Below are 20,790 nucleotides of genomic sequence, written 5' to 3'. Positions count from 1 at the left end.
AAAGCTTTTGGTATACTACATCAGAATTCTGGCAAAAACCGTCTGTCCAGGTGACGGTGACGTGATGGACACACAGGGGAATGGATCGTTACCGTATCCGAGCTGTGTCTGGTAACGAGCAGAGCAACAGGGTCCACCACAAGAGCACAACCGACCTATATTCACTAGAAAGGCATTCTGGCCATTACTACATAAATACTAGGCACAAAGTGTACGAAAAAGGGAAGGAAGAGAGGAAAGGGGGAAGGGAGGAAAGAAGAAAGGAAAGAGGAAGGAAGGGAAGGAAGGGAGGAAAGAGGAATGAATGAGGAGAAGGAAGGAAAGAAGGGAGGAAATAAATAAGGAAGGGAGGAAAGAACGGAGGGAGTGAAGAAAGGCAGAAAGAAGGAAGAGAGCAACAAATGTAGGAAGAGAAGGAAGGGAGGAAAAAAGAAAGGAAGGAAAGAGGAAGGAAGGAATCTATGGAAGGAAGCAAAGAAGTGAGGAAAGAAGGTAGGGTGGGAAGGAAGGAAAGAAAGAAAGAAAGAAAGAAAGAAAGAAAGAAGGAAAGGAAGAAAAGAAAGGAAAGAAGGAAGGGAGGGATGGAAGTATAGAAGGAAGGAAGGAAAGAGATAGAGAAGGAAAGAGAGAGGGGAAGGAAAGAAGGAGCGAGAAAAAGAAAGAAAATAAAAAAGCAGAAGGGAAGAAAGGAAGCAAAGGAGGGAAGGAAGGAGAAAGAAAGAAAGAAAGAAAGAAAGAAAGAAAGAAAGAAAGAAAGAAAGAAAGAAAGAAAGAAAGAAAGAAGGAATTAAGGTAGGGATGGAACGAAGGGACCAAAGAATAGAGGAAGGAAAAAAGGAAGGAAGGAAGGAAGGAAGGGAGAAAAGAAGAAAGGAAGGAAAGAGGAAGGGATGGATGGAAGGAAGCAGAGGAGGGAGGAAAGAAGGAAGGGAAGAAAGAAGGTAGGAAGGGAAGGAAGGAAAGAAGGGAGGAAATAAAGAAGGAATGGAGGAAAGGAAGGAAAGAAATGGAAGAAGGAAGAAAAGAATGGATGGAAGGGAAGGAAAGAAAGAGAGACAAAGAAGGATAGAGAGAGGAAGGAAGGAAAGAAGGAGAGAAAGAAAAAGAAAGAAAATAAAAAAGCAGAAGGGAAGAAAGGAAGCAAAAGAGGGAAAGAAGGAAAAAGAAAAAAGAAAGAGAAAGAAAGAAAAAAAGAAAGAAAGAAAGAAAGGTAGAGATATCAGCAAAATATAAGAGAATCTGAATATAAAATGTACATAAACATTAGCTCCCACATGTCAGAAAAAAAGAGGCAACATTTATTTCAACATTTGAACAATTAAAAAATGTAAGGCCTTAAAACCACAGGTATGGGAAACAATGAAAGTGTGCCAGGGATTGGGGAGGAGGTCCGGGTCTGGAGCTTGTGAACCTCTATACTGTACTAATAGTGAGAAGAGTCATCCCCCACACTGCATCGTCCGTTCGCTCGGATTCCTTGCTCCTATTAGAACATGCGACTTTCCTCGTTGTCTGCAGCTCGGTGCCGGGGGAACAGGCGGTTTTCATTTGGCGCAGTCCGCAGGCAGAATCCCCGCTGGAAAGAAATCAGCAGGCATTTAGAAACAATAATATTGCCTGGAATATGGGAATCAGAGACAATTTCCCATCTGTCCTCAACGCATCATGTAAACAAAACACCCGGAGGAACATCTGAGCGTCTCCTCCACCCACAGCTGCCATTCATGACATTTTGAAGGCGGTGTCCCCTAATTTAGTGACAGAAATAATCAACCAAGGAAAAACAATGAGAAAGAAGTTGTCCAGCATCAGAAAAACATTGCTACTTTTTAAAAACAGCACCACTTTTGTCTACAGGTCATTGGTGGTACTGCAGCTCAGCCCTATTCATTTCAATGGAGCTGAATAGAGATGAGTGAATTCATCTCTAACAAATTAAATATGTTCATATTTTCATTTTCAGGACTTCATTTGCATGGAGCATTTGGAGTGTGAGGCACGACACTGATAGCAATGACTACAGAGGCGGCACCAGCATAAGAAATCAGGCGAGGGCCTAGGAAGGGTAAGTATAATGTGATTTTTTTTAATTCATTTTCTATTTCTTTTTAATTATATTTGTTTATTTGATCTTTTACTTATTTCTTATTTGATTTTTAATTTATTTTTTATTTAAGTTTTTTTACTTATTTTTTATTTGATTTTTTAAATTTATTTTCTATTTGATTTTTTTTTACTTTTTTCCTCTCCTACATTCTCCTACCACTTCTTCTTTATACCATCCCTCCATACGACTCAGTCTCCATACTGTGCCGCCTCACACTTGTCTTCCTCATACTGTCTACATAGATAGATAATAGATAGATATATAGATAGTAGATAATAGATATATAAATTATAGATATATAATAAATAGATAGATTGATAATAGATACATAATAGATAGATAGATAGATAGATAGATAGATAGATAGATAGATAGATAGATAGATACCCCATCAGAATTTTTGCTTTCTTGGCCTTTTTCAGAGAATATGAATGATAACACCAAAACTTTTCCTCCACTCATGGTTAGTGGTTGGGTGAAGCCATTTATTGTCAGACTACTGTGTTTTCTCTTTTTAAATCATAACAACAACCCAAAACATCCAAATGACCCTGATCAAAAGTTCACATACCCTGGTGATTTTGGCCTGATAACATGCACAGTTGTTGACACAAATGGGTTTGAAAGTAACATCCTCGCCTGTGACCTGTTTGCTTGTAATCAGTGTGTGTGTATAAAAGCTGAGTGAGTTTCTGGGATCCAGACAGACTCTTGCATCTTTCATCCAGCCACTGACATTTCTGGATTGTGAGTCATGGGGAAAGCAAAAGAATTGTCAATGGATCTACAGGAAAAGGTAGTTGAACTGTATAAAACAGGAAAGGGATACAAAAAGATATCCAAGGAATTGATAATGCCAGTCAGCAGCGTTCAAACTGTGATTAACAAATGAAAAATCAAGGGCTCTGTCAATACAAAACCACGGTCAGGCAGACCAATAAAAATGTCATCCTCAACTGCCAGGAAAATTGTTCGGGATGCAAAGAAAAACCCACAAATAACATCAGCTGAAATGCTGGACTCTCTGAAAACTAGCGGTGTGGCTGTTTCAAGATGCACAATAAGGAGGAACTTGAAGAAAAATGGGCTGCATGGTCGAGTCGCCAGAAGAAAGCCATTACTGCGCAAATGCCACAAAGTATCTTGCCTACAATACGCAAAACAACACAGAGACAAGCCTCAAAACTTCTGGAACAAGGTAATTTGGAGTGATGAGACCAAAATTGAACTTTTTGGCCACAACCATAAATGTTACATTTGGAGAGAGGTCAGCAAGGTTTATGATGAAAGGAACACCATTCCTACTGTAAAGCACGGAGGTGGATCACTGATGTTTTGGGGATGTGTGAGCTACAAAGGTACAGGAAACTTGGTCAAAGTTGAAGGAAAGATGAATGCAGCACGTTATCAGCAAATACTGGAGCCAAATTTGCAATCATCAGCCCGGAAGCTGCGCCTGGGACATACTTGGACGTTCCAACATGACGATCCAAAACACAAGGCCAAGTCGACCTGTCATTGGCTACAGCAGAACAAAGTGAAGGTTCTGGAGTGGCCATCTCAGTCTCCTGACCTCATTATCATTGAGCCACTCTGGGGAGATCTCAAGCGCGCAGTTCATGCTAGACAGCCCAGGAATTTACAGGAACTGGAGGCTTTATGCCAAGAAGAGTGGGCAGCTTTACCATCTGAGAAAATAAAGAACTTCATCCACAACTACCACAAAAGACTTCAAGCTGTCATTGATGTTAGCGGGGGCAATACACGGTATTAAGGAATGGGGTGTGTGGCCTTTTGATCAGGGTCCATTAGATGTTTTGGGTTCTCATTAGGATTTAAAAAGAGAAAACACAGTAGTTTGGCAATAAATGGCTTCACCCAACCACTAACCATGAGTGGAGAAAAAGTTTTGGTGTTATCATTCATATTCTCTGAAAAAAGGCCAAGAAAGCAAAAATTCTGCCGGGGTATGTAAACTTTTGAGCACAACTGTAGATAGATAGCTAGGTGTATATAGGTGTATACATTTACATAATTAATATATTAGATATACAATAATTAAGAAACATCATCAAACGTTTACATGATATTCGGACATTAATGAAAAATGTATAAGAAACCATCGACATAGAATACAAAAAAGTGCATATAGTGCAATCAGTGTATGAAATATAACAAAGACAGGTAATTATCTTAGGGTATACTTATTTAGTATAATGACTCACCCCAGACTATAATATCGCGCCATTCTCGGTGTCCATTGCCGCCTACTGCGCATGACAACTCCCCTCCTATTGAAGAGCAGTACTCCTGCGCATGCGCGGCAACATCCAGACACGGACATCGCCGTTTGCAAAAAGGGAATAGGTATTTACTTAACTGCACATGTGCTAACCGCGCAGCGCCCCCGGCCAGCAACAGCGGCGGGAAAGCACACAGTGAGCTGGAAAAATCTATCCCAGTAACATTAGGAAGCCAATGCTCTATCTACAAAATAATTTATTTTAAAGGAAAAAATGACGTCACTACTTATTATTATTTATTGCATTATGCCAACATCAATGATTAAGCCTATATATAGTGATCCACAGAAAGTGCATCTATGCAACGTATGAGAGAAGGTCCACATGACCCGATCTCTCTTTATTCAGGGCGGTGCAAAGTTCTAAAATAATATAAGAGTATATATATATATATATATTATAAGCTCAACCAGTGTCAGCGAAATATAAAAACCTTTTGCATTAACTTAAGTCTATTACTGCAAAATTGCTACTACAGAGTGTTATCTCAGAAGAAGCTCATGGGATGAGTCATAATAATTCCAGATCCTCTCTCATTGTACTTGTACCTGTAAAAGATAATAAAAAAAAGATTATGTAAATTTATAGACATACTACAACCACGGGACAAGAGTGAAATTAAGAGCAGGAATAAAAGTCAAGCAAACTCTATCATGTACAATTCAGTTTATATTCTACATTTAATCCATGAGTCTGAAAATCCATTCTAGTTCTTTAGTTTTTAATATTTTAGTCCTATCTCCTCCCCGTCTGAGCATTGGAACATGGTCAGTAATGCGGAATCTAAGATGTTTCTCTGGCTCTCGACAAAATGTTTGGGGTCTCTGTTATCTTATTGTGTATCTGTGCTGATTAATGCTCTGCTGGATGAACTCATATGAACTCAAGCCTGGGAACTTTTCAGAAAAGTTACCACGGTCGAGTTCATATGAGTTCATCCAGCAGAGGGCGCATCACCGCGACTCGAGGTAACTACAGGACATTCCCCTGCATTCCATTCATTCACAAAGTTTTACAGACGGGAGCACAGCTGCATTAGCAGAGCTCCTGGGTGTAAAATGATTTAACCCCTTCAGATGGATTTACAGCGCGGGACAAGACTGAACGACGGAAGGTATGGGATATTGTTGTTTGTTTTGTTTACATTTATTTCAGGTGACAAGGGTCTTCAGGTGGATTGAGAGTATAATAAAATATTAAAACACCCTGTGTCTTTATTTCATTAAAATACTTTTTAATAATGTGTGTGTGTTTTATTAACCATTTCGTACTATTGGATTAATAATGGATAGGTGTCATAATTGACGCCTCTCCATTATTAATCTGGCTTAATGTCACCTTACAATAGCAAGGTGACATTAACCCTTCACTACACCATATCCCACCGCTACAGGGGAGTGGGAAGAGAGAGGCCAAGTGCCAGAATAGGCGCATCTTCCAGATGTGCCTTTTCTGGGGTGGCTGGGGGCAGATGTTTGTAGCCACGGGGGGGGGGCCTATAACCATGGACCCTCTCTAGGCTATTAATATCTGCCCTCAGTCACTGGCTTTACCTTTCTGGCGGAGAAAATTGCGCGGGAGCCCACGCCAATTTTTTCCGGGATTTAACCCTTTAATTTAATAGCTAGAGCTTCAAAATTTTACACAGAGACACTTCTTACATTACTAGACAGGACTATGTAATAAAAGAAGGGATATGAGATGGTTTACTGTATGTAATCCATGTCTCATATCCTGTCGGGTTTGTGAAGGAGAGAGGAAAGGCCGGCAATTGAATTACCGGCTTTTCTGCTATATGAAATATAAATATACATATATATGTGTCTGTATATATATACCTATTCTATGTGTAGACATTTATTCTACCTATTCTATTCTGTCACTGTGATTATACTGTACACCGCACTGAATTACCGGCTTTTCTAGAGAACACCGCTGCGTATTTCTCGCAAGTCACACTGCTGGTCCGTGTGTAATCCGTATTTTTCTCGCCCCCATAGACTTTCATTGGTGGATTTTTTGCGCAATACGCTGACAAACGCAGCATGCTGCGATTTTCTACGGCCGTACCAGACTGTATAATACGGATCCGTAAAATACAGCAGATAGGAGCTAGGCCATAGAGAATCATTGTACCGTGTGCAATCCGTATGTTCTGCACCTCTCATACGTCCGTAAAACTCGCTAGTGTGACGCCGGCCTTATCCTCAGGTTTGATGGTGATGTCGCCGTCATGGGCCAGTTCACACAGTGCAGTATTTTCTACACGAGTAGGTCCATAAATTTACATAATCTTATTTTTTATTATTATCTCGCTATTATCTGCCTATATTGCTTGCAGGGGGCGCGGCGCGGTTAGCGCATGCACAGTTAAGTATTATGCAGCGCCCCAGAGTCCTGGTCGTTGCAGTATTGTGGCTCCGCCGCTATGGGGAGCTGTGGTACGTCTGATGGCACTGAAGGAGTTCATCTGACCAGGTATCACAGACACCAATACATTTCACCGCCGGGCCTCCAGGGGGAGCTAAGGGTTCTATTCATTAGGCCACTCCTCACATACTGGTAAAACTGGGGGTCAGGCAGGAAGTTAGGGAGAAAGCTGACTGGGTTGGAACCAGGCAACACCTTGTGGCAGAGGGTGTTGTGGGGGAAGACTCGGTAGGGCCCCTGTCAGGGGTGGGATCCTGACAGAGGCTTGGCAACTGGACAGAACGTAACGGGACCGTGCCTGCTCAGAATAGCGGCGGTGCCCAAGGAAGGATTAGAAGCGAGATAGATTGTGCTGAGTGAGAAACGAGATCAAAGCAACAAGGAGAATACCAGTAGGAGTCGTGCTGTAAGACCGAGGCAACATCCTACTGAGGCGCAAACAACCGGTGGCCGGAACGCCGAAGGAAGTATTTCTATATACAGCTTCAGGCAATACTTCGAACCTACGGCAGGACAGTCAGTCTCAGGCGGGCTGTCTCACCTAAATCACCTATGCAGTCTTGGGGGGCAACTTGTGGACAGGGGCGACTCTAGGGTCCCGGAAGAGCTCCGAGCCTACCCGTCAAACGGGTGCCGTCCTAACCGTAACATCAGGGAGGGACGGAAGATTAGCAGAACATCATCTAATCGTGTTGTGAGGGAACTTAAGAAACAGACACAACAGTTGTGGGGACTTTCCGTAAGCACAGCAGGGAAGGACCGCAACACATAGCGCTAGAAGGAAGGCACAGATTTCCACCTGTAAAGAGAACTCTGGAGGTGCCATTGGACCGGCCGGACTTGCGCAGCCTGGTTATCCGGATTCCGGACTGAGGATCCAGAGATCTTCAGTAAAGAGGTAAAGAGACTGCAACCTGTGTCCTCGTTATTTACTGCGACCGGCACTTCACAACCACTGCACCGCAACATCATCCTATACCTCCACCTTTATTGTACGGCCCACAGCAGGGTCACGGACCGGGTCTAGCCACCGTGACAACCCCAGAGCAGAGACTCAGAGGCCCGGTACCGGGTACCCCTCGGCCCTGCGGCAGTGGGGGCGCTACAACTTGGCGTCACGAACAGGATCTACTTAAGCCTGAAGGATCAGGTCATGTGTGCCTTGGAACTGTGATTTATTGTGCTTGGACTGTACTTTATTGCAAAGACTGTGCTGTGCCATTTACCGCCAAAACCGCCGCCATTGCAGCGCTGAGAAGAAGCGCAGGAGAAGAAGAGGGGCGTGGAGTGGGCATAGACAAGCTGGAGAGCGCGAAGGACAATGGCCGCCCAGTCTAAACATTTCTGCACGGTGAGGACGTGTCCGTCAGCAGCAGAGATCCGCCTCCTAATCCTCAATGGAGGGCGGAGACAGAGAAAACGGAACCGCCCACGAAGGAGAGAGCGGGAAAAAGACCAGGAAGTGACCCACGTGGAGGACGCCATGGCCAGCAGCTCCGAGACCGAAAGTGGGGTTGAAGCGGACGTCTCCCCCGACTACCCGGATGAGCGCAGCGGCCAGTTCCCCGTGGACAGCACCGAACTCCTGCAGGTCGAGATGGAGAGCTTACTCGACCAGCTTCTTCAACTGCAGATGAAGGCCCAGGCTCTGCGCCAGGCGGCGCCGGACAGCAGCCTTCTCACATCGGATCCTATGCTGCTGCCAAGGTCCTCGCTGACACCACCAGCGGAACCCGTCGCGGAGGAGGAGCCTACGCCGGCTGGTGAGTCCGCCGACCCTGTCCCGCCGGAGGAGGATTTGTTAGAGGGCCCCGTTGCAGCACCCCCTCTCCCTGGGACCCATAAACTCCAACGCCTGCTACCATGGGAGGAGGCCACGGGCATGGAACACCGCATGAGAGCCCCGATCGCACCCACCCCCTTGCTGTGTGAGGTCCACGCGGAGCGCACAGTGTGCCGCTGGGTGAACCCCGGATCCAATCTTATGGGGTTCCCTGGGGTGAAGACCCAGGAGGGAGAGATGGTACAGGCCCTAAGCTGGGAAGAATACCAGGTCCAGCTAGAACAGTAGTGGAGGGAGCGAGAAAAGGAGTACCAGGCTGGGCTGGAGGCCCACCATCAAAAAGATCTGGCGGTCAAGGACCGGGCCCGCAAGGACCCCACCACTCACCAGGCCCCGCGCAGGCAGGGCATTGTAGTTGACTTTAAGCTCCGCGGAGGCTGGGGCTTCATTAAAGAGTCGGGGTTATACGCTGAAGTCTTTGTCAATTGCCGGGATGTGGAGTCTCATCTCAGAGAGGGCCACCCCGATCGGGACCTCTACCCGGGGGACAGCGTTACCTACACCAGGCACTTTGGGGAGAAGGGGTGGTTCGCTTTGAACGTCCGCAAGAAAAAGCCGACGGAACCCCCGACCAAGGTGCCGGAAAAGCCGTCCCCTGTAGCCAAAGTACCGCCTTGTGGTCGACCCACGACCACCACCCAAACCACCGTGGTCACTCCCACTTGTACAATTGTAAAGACCACGACCTGCAGTATTGCCACCACCACCGCTGTTGTGGCCAAGGAGGCACTTCCTCAGGTGGCCGGTGTTCCTGCTGCACCAGGACGGAAGACTGTGGGTACGCAGACCCCCAGTTGGGACAACACTCCCCCTTATGCAGTACCAGGTGGTGCGCAATGTCCTGAGGGGTTGCCTCCACCGGTGCTGCCGCCTGTGTGGTTCCAGTAAGAAAGAATACTGCATTATTGTAAATAGTTAACTGTTTGTTTTCTGATTTTGCTGCTAAACCCGTCTAGGGTTAACTCTTAAAGGGATCCCTTTGTTGACCCGGGATCCCTATTGTTTGGTTTGTTTTTCTACTTTTTGTTTCCTGTTATCAAGAACTGCCGCCATCATGAACAGTGCATGATACAAACTTTTTGTAAATAGTTTGCACCTTCTTAAAGGTGCACCCTACTGGTTTTACTTAGAGAGAGACACTTTGCGAAGATACCGCACCGGAGCCTTTGCTGAGTACGGACTGGTAGCCTGAGAAGATATGCTACCTCATTAAGACTTGGTCCCCTCTTAAACGGGATGTCCACGTATTACGCTGATGAACCGTATTGCTTTAAGACTGATAGATAGCAATAATGTCTTGATGAGAGAAAGAGATGATAATGCTTACATGTAAAAGTTATATGTATCGAACTAGTTAATTGTAAAGAAATGCTGATAGTGTTCCCCGAAAGAAAGTAATGAAGGAAGTTTAATGTTTTGTAGAAAGTGTTTAATAATGTGTTAGAAAAAGAGGACAGGAAGTGAGCCCGTAGGGGTTAGTGGTGAGTCCTCCTAGGAGCCATATGGAGATGGCTCAGTGCTCCTAAACTGAAAGTATGTTATGTTCTATACTGTGTATAGTGGTTGAAAAGGCAGTAGGCCCGGGCTGAAAGGGGCGGTCCTGTATAGAAAGGAGAGGCAGAAGGTCTGGTGCCGTTAGGACAGGCGGTCCTGCAGACTTAAAGAAAGAGAAAAGTTAATTAATATTATAATGTTTTATAAATAAGTCTTTAGTGGATAGGAAGTATACATCCTTAAAGGCAATGTTAATTTATTATCTAAAAGTTTGCACTAAGTAGAATACCCGGTTGGGTAACAGGAGTTATTTATAGCCTGTAATTTATACTGTTTAACCAAGTTTGTAACGTTCAAGTGTCCTCACCTCCCATAAAGGGAAGCATTGTTCAAGCTTACTTATTGTTATTGCATTTTCAAAATTGTATGTCTTTTTGCTAACCTGTATTGTTGTTTCTTCCCAGTCCAGGAGTACTGGATTTAACCGGGGGGGAGTGCAGCGCCCCAGAGTCCTGGTCGTTGCAGTATTGTGGCTCCGCCGCTATGGGGAGCTATGGTACGTCTGATGGCACTGAAGGAGTTCATCTGACCAGGTATCACAGACACCAATACATTTCACCGCCGGGCCTCCAGGGGGAGCTAAGGGTTCTATTCACTAGGCCACTCCTCACATACTGGTAAAACTGGGGGTCAGGCAGGAAGTTAGGGAGAAAGCTGACTGGGTTGGAACCAGGCAACACCTTGTGGCAGAGGGTGTTGTGGGGGAAGACTCGGTAGGGCCCCTGTCAGGGGTGGGATCCTGACAGAGGCTTGGCAACTGGACAGAACGTAACGGGACCGTGCCTGCTCAGAATAGCGGCGGTGCCCAAGGAAGGACTAGAAGCGAGATAGATTGTGCTGAGTGAGAAACGAGATCAAAGCAACAAGGAGAATACCAGTAGGAGTCGTGCTGTAAGACCGAGGCAACATCCTACTGAGGCGCAAACAACCGGTGGCCGGAACGCCGAAGGAAGTATTTCTATATACAGCTTCAGGCAATACTTCGAACCTACGGCAGGACAGTCAGTCTCAGGCGGGCTGTCTCACCTAAATCACCTATGCAGTCTTGGGGGGCAACTTGTGGAGAGGGGCGACTCTAGGGTCCCGGAAGAGCTCCGAGCCTACCCGTCAAACGGGTGCCGTCCTAACCGTAACATCAGGGAGGGACGGAAGATTAGCAGAACATCATCTAATCGTGTTGTGAGGGAACTTAAGAAACAGACACAACAGTTGTGGGGACTTTCCGTAAGCACAGCAGGGAAGGACTGCAACACATAGCGCTAGAAGGAAGGCACAGATTTCCACCTGTAAAGAGAACTCTGGAGGTGCCATTGGACCGGCCGGACTTGCGCAGCCTGGTTATCCGGATTCCGGACTGAGGATCCAGAGATCTTCAGTAAAGAGGTAAAGAGACTGCAACCTGTGTCCTCGTTATTTACTGCGACCGGCACTTCACAACCACTGCACCGCAACATCATCCTATACCTCCACCTTTATTGTACGCCCCACAGCAGGGTCACGGACCGGGTCTAGCCACCGTGACAACCCCAGAGCAGAGACTCAGAGGCCCGGTACCGGGTACCCCTCGGCCCTGCGGCAGTGGGGGCGCTACAACTTGGCGTCACGAACAGGATCTACTTAAGCCTGAAGGATCAGGTCATGTGTGCCTTGGAACTGTGATTTATTGTGCTTGGACTGTACTTTATTGCAAAGACTGTGCTGTGCCATTTACTGCCAAAACCGCCGCCATTGCAGCGCTGAGAAGAAGCGCAGGAGAAGAAGAGGGGCGTGGAGTGGGCGTAGACAAGCTGGAGAGCGCGAAGGACAATGGCCGCCCAGTCTAAATATTTCTGCACGGTGAGGACGTGTCCGTCAGCAGCAGAGATCCGCCTCCTAATCCTCAATGGAGGGCGGAGACAGAGAAAACGGAACCGCCCACGAAGGAGAGAGCGGGAAAAAGACCAGGAAGTGACCCACGTGGAGGACGCCATGGCCAGCAGCTCCGAGACCGAAAGTGGGGTTGAAGCGGACGTCTCCCCCGACTACCCGGATGAGCGCAGCGGCCAGTTCCCCGTGGACAGCACCGAACTCCTGCAGGTCGAGATGGAGAGCTTACTCGACCAGCTTCTTCAACTGCAGATGAAGGCCCAGGCTCTGCGCCAGGCGGCGCCGGACAGCAGCCTTCTCACATCGGATCCTATGCTGCTGCCAAGGTCCTCGCTGACACCACCAGCGGAACCCGTCGCGGAGGAGGAGCCTACGCCGGCTGGTGAGTCCGCCGACCCTGTCCCGCCGGAGGAGGATTTGTTAGTGGGCCCCGTTGCAGCACCCCCTCTCCCTGGGACCCATAAACTCCAACGCCTGCTACCATGGGAGGAGGCCACGGGCATGGAACACCGCATGAGAGCCCCGATCGCACCCACCCCCTTGCTGTGTGAGGTCCACGCGGAGCGCACAGTGTGCCACTGGGTGAACCCCGGATCCAATCTTATGGGGTTCCCTGGGGTGAAGACCCAGGAGAGAGAGATGGTACAGGCCCTAAGCTGGGAAGAATACCAGGTCCAGCTAGAACAGCAGTGGAGGGAGCGAGAAAAGGAGTACCAGGCTGGGCTGGAGGCCCACCATCAAAAAGATCTGGCGGTCAAGGACCGGGCCCGCAAGGACCCCACCACTCACCAGGCCCCGCGCAGGCAGGGCATTGTAGTTGACTTTAAGCTCCGCGGAGGCTGGGGCTTCATTAAAGAGTCGGGGTTATACGCTGAAGTCTTTGTCAATCGCCGGGATGTGGAGTCTCATCTCAGAGAGGGCCACCCCGATCGGGACCTCTACCCGGGGGACAGCGTTACCTACACCAGGCACTTTGGGGAGAAGGGGTGGTTCGCTTTGAACGTCCGCAAGAAAAAGCCGACGGAACCCCCGACCAAGGTGCCGGAAAAGCCGTCCCCTGTAGCCAAAGTACCGCCTTGTGGTCGACCCACGACCACCACCCAAACCACCGTGGTCACTCCCACTTGTACAATTGTAAAGACCACGACCTGCAGTATTGCCACCACCACCGCTGTTGTGGCCAAGGAGGCGCTTCCTCAGGTGGCCGGTGTTCCTGCTGCACCAGGACGGAAGACGGTGGGTACGCAGACCCCCAGTTGGGACAACACTCCCCCTTATGCAGTACCAGGTGGTGCGCAATGTCCTGAGGGGTTGCCTCCACCGGTGCTGCCGCCTGTGTGGTTCCAGTAAGAAAGAATACTGCATTATTGTAAATAGTTAACTGTTTGTTTTCTGATTTTGCTGCTAAACCCGTCTAGGGTTAACTCTTAAAGGGATCCCTTTGTTGACCCGGGATCCCTATTGTTTGGTTTGTTTTTCTACTTTTTGTTTCCTGTTATCAAGAACTGCCGCCATCATGAACAGTGCATGATACAAACTTTTTGTAAATAGTTTGCACCTTCTTAAAGGTGCACCCTACTGGTTTTACTTAGAGAGAGACTCTTTGCGAAGATACCGCACCGGAGCCTTTGCTGAGTACGGACTGGTAGCCTGAGAAGATATGCTACCTCATTAAGACTTGGTCCCCTCTTAAAGGGGATGTCCACGTATTACGCTGATGAACCGTATTGCTTTAAGACTGATAGATAGCAATAATGTCTTGATGAGAGAAAGAGATGATAATGCTTACATGTACAAGTTATATGTATCGAACTAGTTAATTGTAAAGAAATGCTGATAGTGTTCCCCGAAAGAAAGTAATGAAGGAAGTTTAATGTTTTGTAGAAAGTGTTTAATAATGTGTTAGAAAAAGAGGACAGGAAGTGAGCCCGTAGGGGTTAGTGGTGAGTCCTCCTAGGAGCCATATGGAGATGGCTCAGTGCTCCTAAACTGAAAGTATGTTATGTTCTATACTGTGTATAGTGGTTGAAAAGGCAGTAGGCCCGGGCTGAAAGGGGCGGTCCTGTATAGAAAGGAGAGGCAGAAGGTCTGGTGCCGTTAGGACAGACGGTCCTGCAGACTTAAAGAAAGAGAAAAGTTAATTAATATTATAATGTTTTATAAATAAGTCTTTAGTGGATAGGAAGTATACGTCCTTAAAGGCAATGTTAATTTATTATCTAAAAGTTTGCACTAAGTAGAATACCCGGTTGGGTAACAGGAGTTATTTATAGCCTGTAATTTATACTGTTTAACCAAGTTTGTCACGTTCAAGTGTCCTCACCTCCCATAAAGGGAAGCATTGTTCAAGCATACTTATTGTATTGCATTTTCAAAATTGTATGCAGGGGTTGGATTCAAATTTTTAACAACAGGTCCTCTAAGTCGCGGTGGCCGGAATTTTGGCCACGCCCATTTTCAATAACCCCGCCCATACTAATAAGCCACGCCCAGTGGCACGATTCATATTTTTTGAAACATTTTGTCTCCCTTAATGACAAGAATACGTTGTGACATACGGTATTAAAGTCATTCAAAGAAACAAACGACTAAAGCAAATGTACTGCACAGGACAATTCACTCGTATATCAGCTGAGAATCGCCAATGCAAGTCAATGGGTGCAAAGAAAAAAAATCCTACAGCACTCGCACCATGTGAGTTCTTTCCGATTTTTATGCACCGGCGTCCTTTGAAAAGCCGGTAGTTCATGTCCGGTGTACAGTAACATCACACGGCCTCATTCATTCCCTATGGGACTTGCGAACATGTGCGGCACTTGCAGCAACGGAAAAAAAACACTGCTAGCAGTGTTTTTTTGTCTCACCGCAAGTGCCGCACATGTTGGCTAGTAGCCATCACTACCTGTCCCTAGTGAATCAACCACAGGGCATGCTGGGATTTGCAGTCCCTACAGTACCAACCACAGGGCATGCTGGGATTTGCAGTCCTACATCTCCATAATTAGAACGACAGGACATGTAACCTAAACCTGTAGTTATTCTGCAGCTACAGAATAAAAAAGTCAGGGCGTGAAGGTACAAGTCCCCCTTACACAAAGGCTGGGAATGCTGGAATTTATGGTTCTACAGCAGCTCCAGAATAATAAAAAAAAGCCTTGCTGGAAGGTGTACATGGGGCAGGGCGGCCACATACTGCAGAGGCCCCCTAATTGAAGCAGGACATTAACCATGTCCTGATCACTGTGATGTTCCTCTCAGCACCTCCCCCTCTGTTCACATCCTCATGTCAGCAGCAGGGCACAGGCAGCAGCAGAGGGAATCACAGTGTGAGGCTCCGTGTGATGCTCCTTCCCTCACCGCAGACGGCAGCATCAACAAGAACAGGGCCCCTGTCAGCATAATCTTGTGCAGTCTGTAGCTGAGCGGGCCGGCCTCTCCTGCTAGCGCTGAAGCTGTCGGATATGCTGGGACCAGCAGTTACACACCAAGCAGCGGACAACTGACCTGGACACAACAATCCTCACACCATCCTCCCCCGCAGCTGGTGCTCAGGCAGGAACCAACTGAACTTGGCGCCACAGCGAGGAGGGGGCGGGGCCTGCAGTGTGACGTATTTCTCCTCCAGCTCCCGGCCTCCACTGCAGCATATGTGATAGCGCAGCGCAGGGGCCAGAAGAGGGAGATAGGGAAGAGATAGGGAAGAGAGAGATAGGGAGGGCGGGTGGGTTTGGATGGGCGCTACCCCGCATTATTAAAAAAACACACCTTGCTCAGGCGCCGCCCCCCCGCATCCTCCCGCCCCTAGGCACGTGCCCTCAAGTGCCTAGTGGGAAATACGGCCCTGATTACCGGAACGCTGGCAGCTAGAAATTTTAGTAAACGGCTGCCCCGTACCGGGTCGTACCGGCTGAATCCCACCCCTGATTGTATGTCTTTTTGCTAACCTGTATTGTTGTTTCTTCCCAGTCCAGGAGTACTGGATTTAACCGGGGGGGAGTGCAGCGCCCCAGAGTCCTGGTCGTTGCAGTATTGTGGCTCCGCCGCTATGGGGAGCTATGGTACGTCTGATGGCACTGAAGGAGTTCATCTGACCAGGTATCACAGACACCAATACATTTCACCACCGGGCCTCCAGGGGGAGCTAAGGGTTCTATTCACTAGGCCACTCCTCACATACTGGTAAAACTGGGGGTCAGGCAGGAAGTTAGGGAGAAAGCTGACTGGGTTGGAACCAGGCAATACCTTGTGGCAGAGGGTGTTGTGGGGGAAGACTCGGTAGGGCCCCTGTCAGGGGTGGGATCCTGACAGAGGCTTGGCAACTGGACAGAACGTAACGGGACCGTGCCTGCTCAAAATAGCGGCGGTGCCCAAGGAAGGACTAGAAGCGAGATAGATTGTGCTGAGTGAGAAACAAGATCAAAGCAACAAGGAGAATACCAGTAGGAGTCGTGCTGTAAGACCGAGGCAACATCCTACTGAGGCGCAAACAACCGGTGGCCGGAAACACCGAGGAAGTATTTCTATATACAGCTTCAGGCAATACTTCGAACCTACGGCAGGACAGTCAGTCTCAGGCGGGCTGTCTCACCTAAATCACCTATGCAGTCTTGGGGGGCAACTTGTGGAGAGGGGCGTCTCTAGGGTCCCGGAAGAGCTCCGAGCCTACCTGTCATACGGGTGCCGTCCTAACCGTAACATCAGGGAGGGACGGAGGATTAGCAGAACATCATCTAATCGTGTTGTGAGGGAACTTAAGAAACAGACACAACAGTTGTGGGGACTTTCCGTAAGAACAGCAGGGAAGGACCGCAACACATAGCGCTAGCAGGAAGGCACAGATTTCCACCTGTAAAGAGAACTCTGGAGGTGCCATTGGACCGGCCGGACTTGCGCAGCCTGGTTATCCGGATTCCGGACTGAGGATCCAGAGATCTTCAGTAAATAGGTAAAGAGACTGCAACCTGTGTCCTCGTTATTTACTGCGACCGGCACTTCACAACCACTGCACCGCAACATCATCCTATACCTCCACCTTTATTGTACGCCCCACAGCAGGGTCACGGACCGGGTCTAGCCACCGTGACAACCCCAGAGCAGAGACTCAGAGGCCCGGTACCGGGTACCCCTCGGCCCTGCGGCAGTGGGGGCGCTACAATTACCTATTCCCTTTTCGCAAATGGCGATGTCCCTGTTTGGATGTTGCCGCGCATGCGCGGGAGTACTGCTCTTTGATTGGAGGGGAGTTGTCATGCGCAGTAGGAGGCAATGGACGCCGAGAATGGAGCGATATTATATGGCAGTATGTGCACTTTATTTGTATTCTATGTAGATGGTTTCTTACGCATTTATACTAATGTCCGAATATCATGTAAACTTTTGATGATGTTTCTTAATTGTATATCTAATCTATTAATTATGTAAATGTATGCACCTATAAGGTGGACACTGTCATTTGTTTGTTGCTTGAAAAAGGCTCACATCTTTGAGCCGAAACGTCGCCATTTAGGGCTATTAAATAGCATTTTTTCACCTTTAACTGGTGTGCTGCCTCCATTTTTTGTCTTTTATACTGAGGTTTGGTCGTTACCCAGGTACGCTGCCTGCCTGTTGCTGCTTTCTCGCTTTCTTTTTCTAGATAATAGATGGATGGATGGATGGATAGATAGATAGATAATAAATAGATAGTAGATAGATAATAAATAGATAGATAGATACATAAATAGATGATGATAGATAATGGATGAATGGATGGAGAGATAGATAGATAGATAGATAGATAGATAGATAGATAGATAGATAGATAGATAGATAGATAGATAGATAGATAGATAGATAGTGGAATTTCTCTGTACAATCTCTCCATATTTTACTTTGTAATTCTATTAGTGAGAGTTATACCCTGTAAATCCCGATCTGTCATCTATGAGACGTTCTTCATTCTATAAGCCGTTCCCTCTGGATCTCATCTTACTTAATGTAATATTTGTTCTGGAGAAACAAAAAGATTCATTTCACTTATTTTGATAAAGTATCAAGAAAGGAAAACTTTACTCAATCTCCAGATTTTTTTTTGCTGTATCTCGAGCTGTTCATTAAGGGTTCATCTCCTCGTAATCCCACCATCAACTCTTTTTACTTAAGAACCTGGCAAGATGTCCGATGGCTAAAATTCAGAAAGAAAAGCCATTAATAACAGTAATAATAATACCGTCTTATAAACAGCCACTCACAGAAATGTTCTCCAGATGTGGGGTTTATAACCGAGGTTCAGACGTAAATCCTAGTGGTGCCAAGTGGTTCAGACTCCGGTGTCATGATGACAATTTTATATACTGCGACTTCATGGCCACGTGGTGCAGAGATCGATGAAGCAGAGGCGAGACAGCGACTCAGCAGAGCAGGCTCATCGATGCTGCAGAGCTTAACAGTATAGGAGATATAGAGTGACAGTATAGCAGAACCCAGCGAAGTAGCAGAATTGAGTACATCAGATTATTAAAGCATTAATATAGCAGAGCCCAGCAGTGTGGATGAGTTGATTATATCAGTGACTCACTGTAGTAAGATAGCAGAGCCCAGCAATGTAGCAGAGCTGAACCAAGAGCTGGAGTCCTGGGTATATGCTCTGCCTTAACAGTAAAAAAAAAACAAGTAACCAAGAGGCACGATCTGAGAAAAAGTTCATGGCCGAATGGTTGCTTTGATTTGCAAAAAAAATTTATTCTGGCAAAAATGCAGTAAAGGACAAATCTACTGAAATCTGTTTTTGTAAGCTCGTATGAAACCCCGCCTGTGACAGTTCCACAATGCAACAATATTGCAGTGTAGGGCATAAACGATCAAGCGATCACAGATTCAAGTTCCCTAAAGGGACTATTGAAATGTAAGAAACAGTTAAAAAAATAATAAAAAATATTTAAAAAACGTTAAAATCACCCCTTTATGTCCAACTATAAAAATGTCAAAATGTAAACATGCATAATTACCCAAATAATTTATACAAATAGTTACCCGATACCAGGTGAGCTGAGAACAAGGTGAGGTGTATTTTGGTCTCTGCAATTACCCCAAAAAAAAATGCAATAAAAATTTATCAAAATGTCATCTATAAAAACATTAGCTCATCATCACGAAAAAATCTCTTCACACGGCTCCATTGACAGAAGTAAAAAAAAAAAAAAAAAGCAACTCGTCTTGGAAAATGAAGACAGAAACTATATTGTTTTGTTTTACAAAGTTCTGTATTTTGTTCCCTACACAGTGTGGATGCCGCTGCCGCTCTATATAACACCACAATAGCTGTAGCTCTGGAATCTCTTGCCCCTCACACATACCAAAGCTCGCAAAATCAACAGACAGCCCTGGCACACCAGCCTGACCAAAGAACTGAGGCGAGCTTCCAGGGTTGCTGAGTGGAGATGGAAAAGATCCCACTCCAACTAGCACTTCATCGCATTCAAACAGTCCCTTACTACTTTCAAGACCGCACTCGCCACAGCTAAACAAACCTACTTCTCATCTCTCATATCCTCCCTGTCTCACAACCCTAAACAGTTATTCAACACCTTCAATTCTCTCCTCCATCCCCCAGCACCTCCTCCCTCCCCACTCATCTCAGCTGAAGACTTTGCCTCATTTTTCAAGCAGAAGATTGATAACATCAGAGACAGTTTTGGTCAACAACCCCCAGAGCCCTTCCTCCCGACTTCCCAGCCCTCCACCTCCAAAACCAATTTCTCCACCATTACAGAAGATCAACTCGCCACTCTACTCTCAAGATCCCATCTCACCACCTGTGCACTTGACACGATCCCTTCCCACTTCATCCCAAACCTCACCACAGTCTTCATCCCAACCCTAACCCATCTCTTCAACCTATCACTAACAACTGGTGTTTTCTCCTCTATCTTTAAACATACCTCAATCACACCTATCCTCAAAAATCCCTCACTTGACCCATCATCTGTATCTAGCTATCGCCCTATATCACTTCTCCCTTATGCCTCAAAACTACTGGAACAACACGTCTACCTTGAACTATCCTCCCATCTCCCTTCTTGCTCCCTCTTTGACCGCTTACAATCTGGCTTCCGGTCACACCATTCCACTGAAACTGCCCTAACCAAGGTCACCAATGACCTATTAACTGCCAAGAGCAAGCGACACTACTCTGTCCTCCTCCTCCTCGACCTGTCGGCTGCCTTTGACACAGTGGACCATTCCCTATTACTACAGACCCTCTCATCCCTTGGCATCACAGACTTGGCCCTATCCTGGATCTCATCATACCTAACAGACCGGACATTCAGCGTCTCCCACTCACACACCACCTCCTCACCTCGCCCCCATCTGTCGGAGTCCCACAAGGTTCAGTCCTTGGGCCCCTGCTCTTCTCCATTTACACCTTTGGCCTGGGACAGCTCATAGAATCTCATGGCTTTCAGTATCACCTCTATGCTGATGACACTCAGATCTACATCTCTGGACCAGATATCACCTCCCTACTAACCAGAATCCCTCAATGTCTGTCCACTATTTCATCCTTCTTCTCCGCTAGATTTCGCAAACTTAACATGGACAAAACAGAATTCATCATCTTTCCCCCATCTCACACGACCCCCCCAACGAACCTATCCATTACAGTAAATGGCTGCCCACTCTCCCCACGACCAGCTCTACCCTCACCT

The 20,790-nt window shown here is 46.9% G+C and overlaps 1 long non-coding RNA gene across 2 annotated transcripts; it reads right to left on the bottom strand.

Annotated features, from left to right (window-relative positions):
• Window positions 1-1,191: 1,191 nt before the first annotated feature.
• Window positions 1,192-19,028, bottom strand: LOC143793660 (uncharacterized). 2 transcript variants are annotated; one of them, XR_013220178.1, is made up of 3 exons: window positions 18,334-19,028; window positions 18,002-18,091; window positions 1,192-1,576 (listed from the first exon to the last, which is right to left on the bottom strand). It is a non-coding gene; the product is annotated as an uncharacterized LOC143793660 (long non-coding RNA). The 2 variants fall into 2 exon arrangements; XR_013220177.1 differs by lacking the exon at window positions 1,192-1,576 and adding an exon at window positions 4,658-4,958.
• Window positions 19,029-20,790: the final 1,762 nt, after the last annotated feature.

This window comes from Ranitomeya variabilis, chromosome 1, assembly GCF_051348905.1.
Source record: "Ranitomeya variabilis isolate aRanVar5 chromosome 1, aRanVar5.hap1, whole genome shotgun sequence".
Classification (NCBI taxonomy): Eukaryota; Metazoa; Chordata; class Amphibia; order Anura; family Dendrobatidae; genus Ranitomeya; species Ranitomeya variabilis.
The sequence above is the reverse complement of the archived record's forward strand: the minus strand, read 5'-3'. Positions and strand labels throughout refer to the sequence as shown.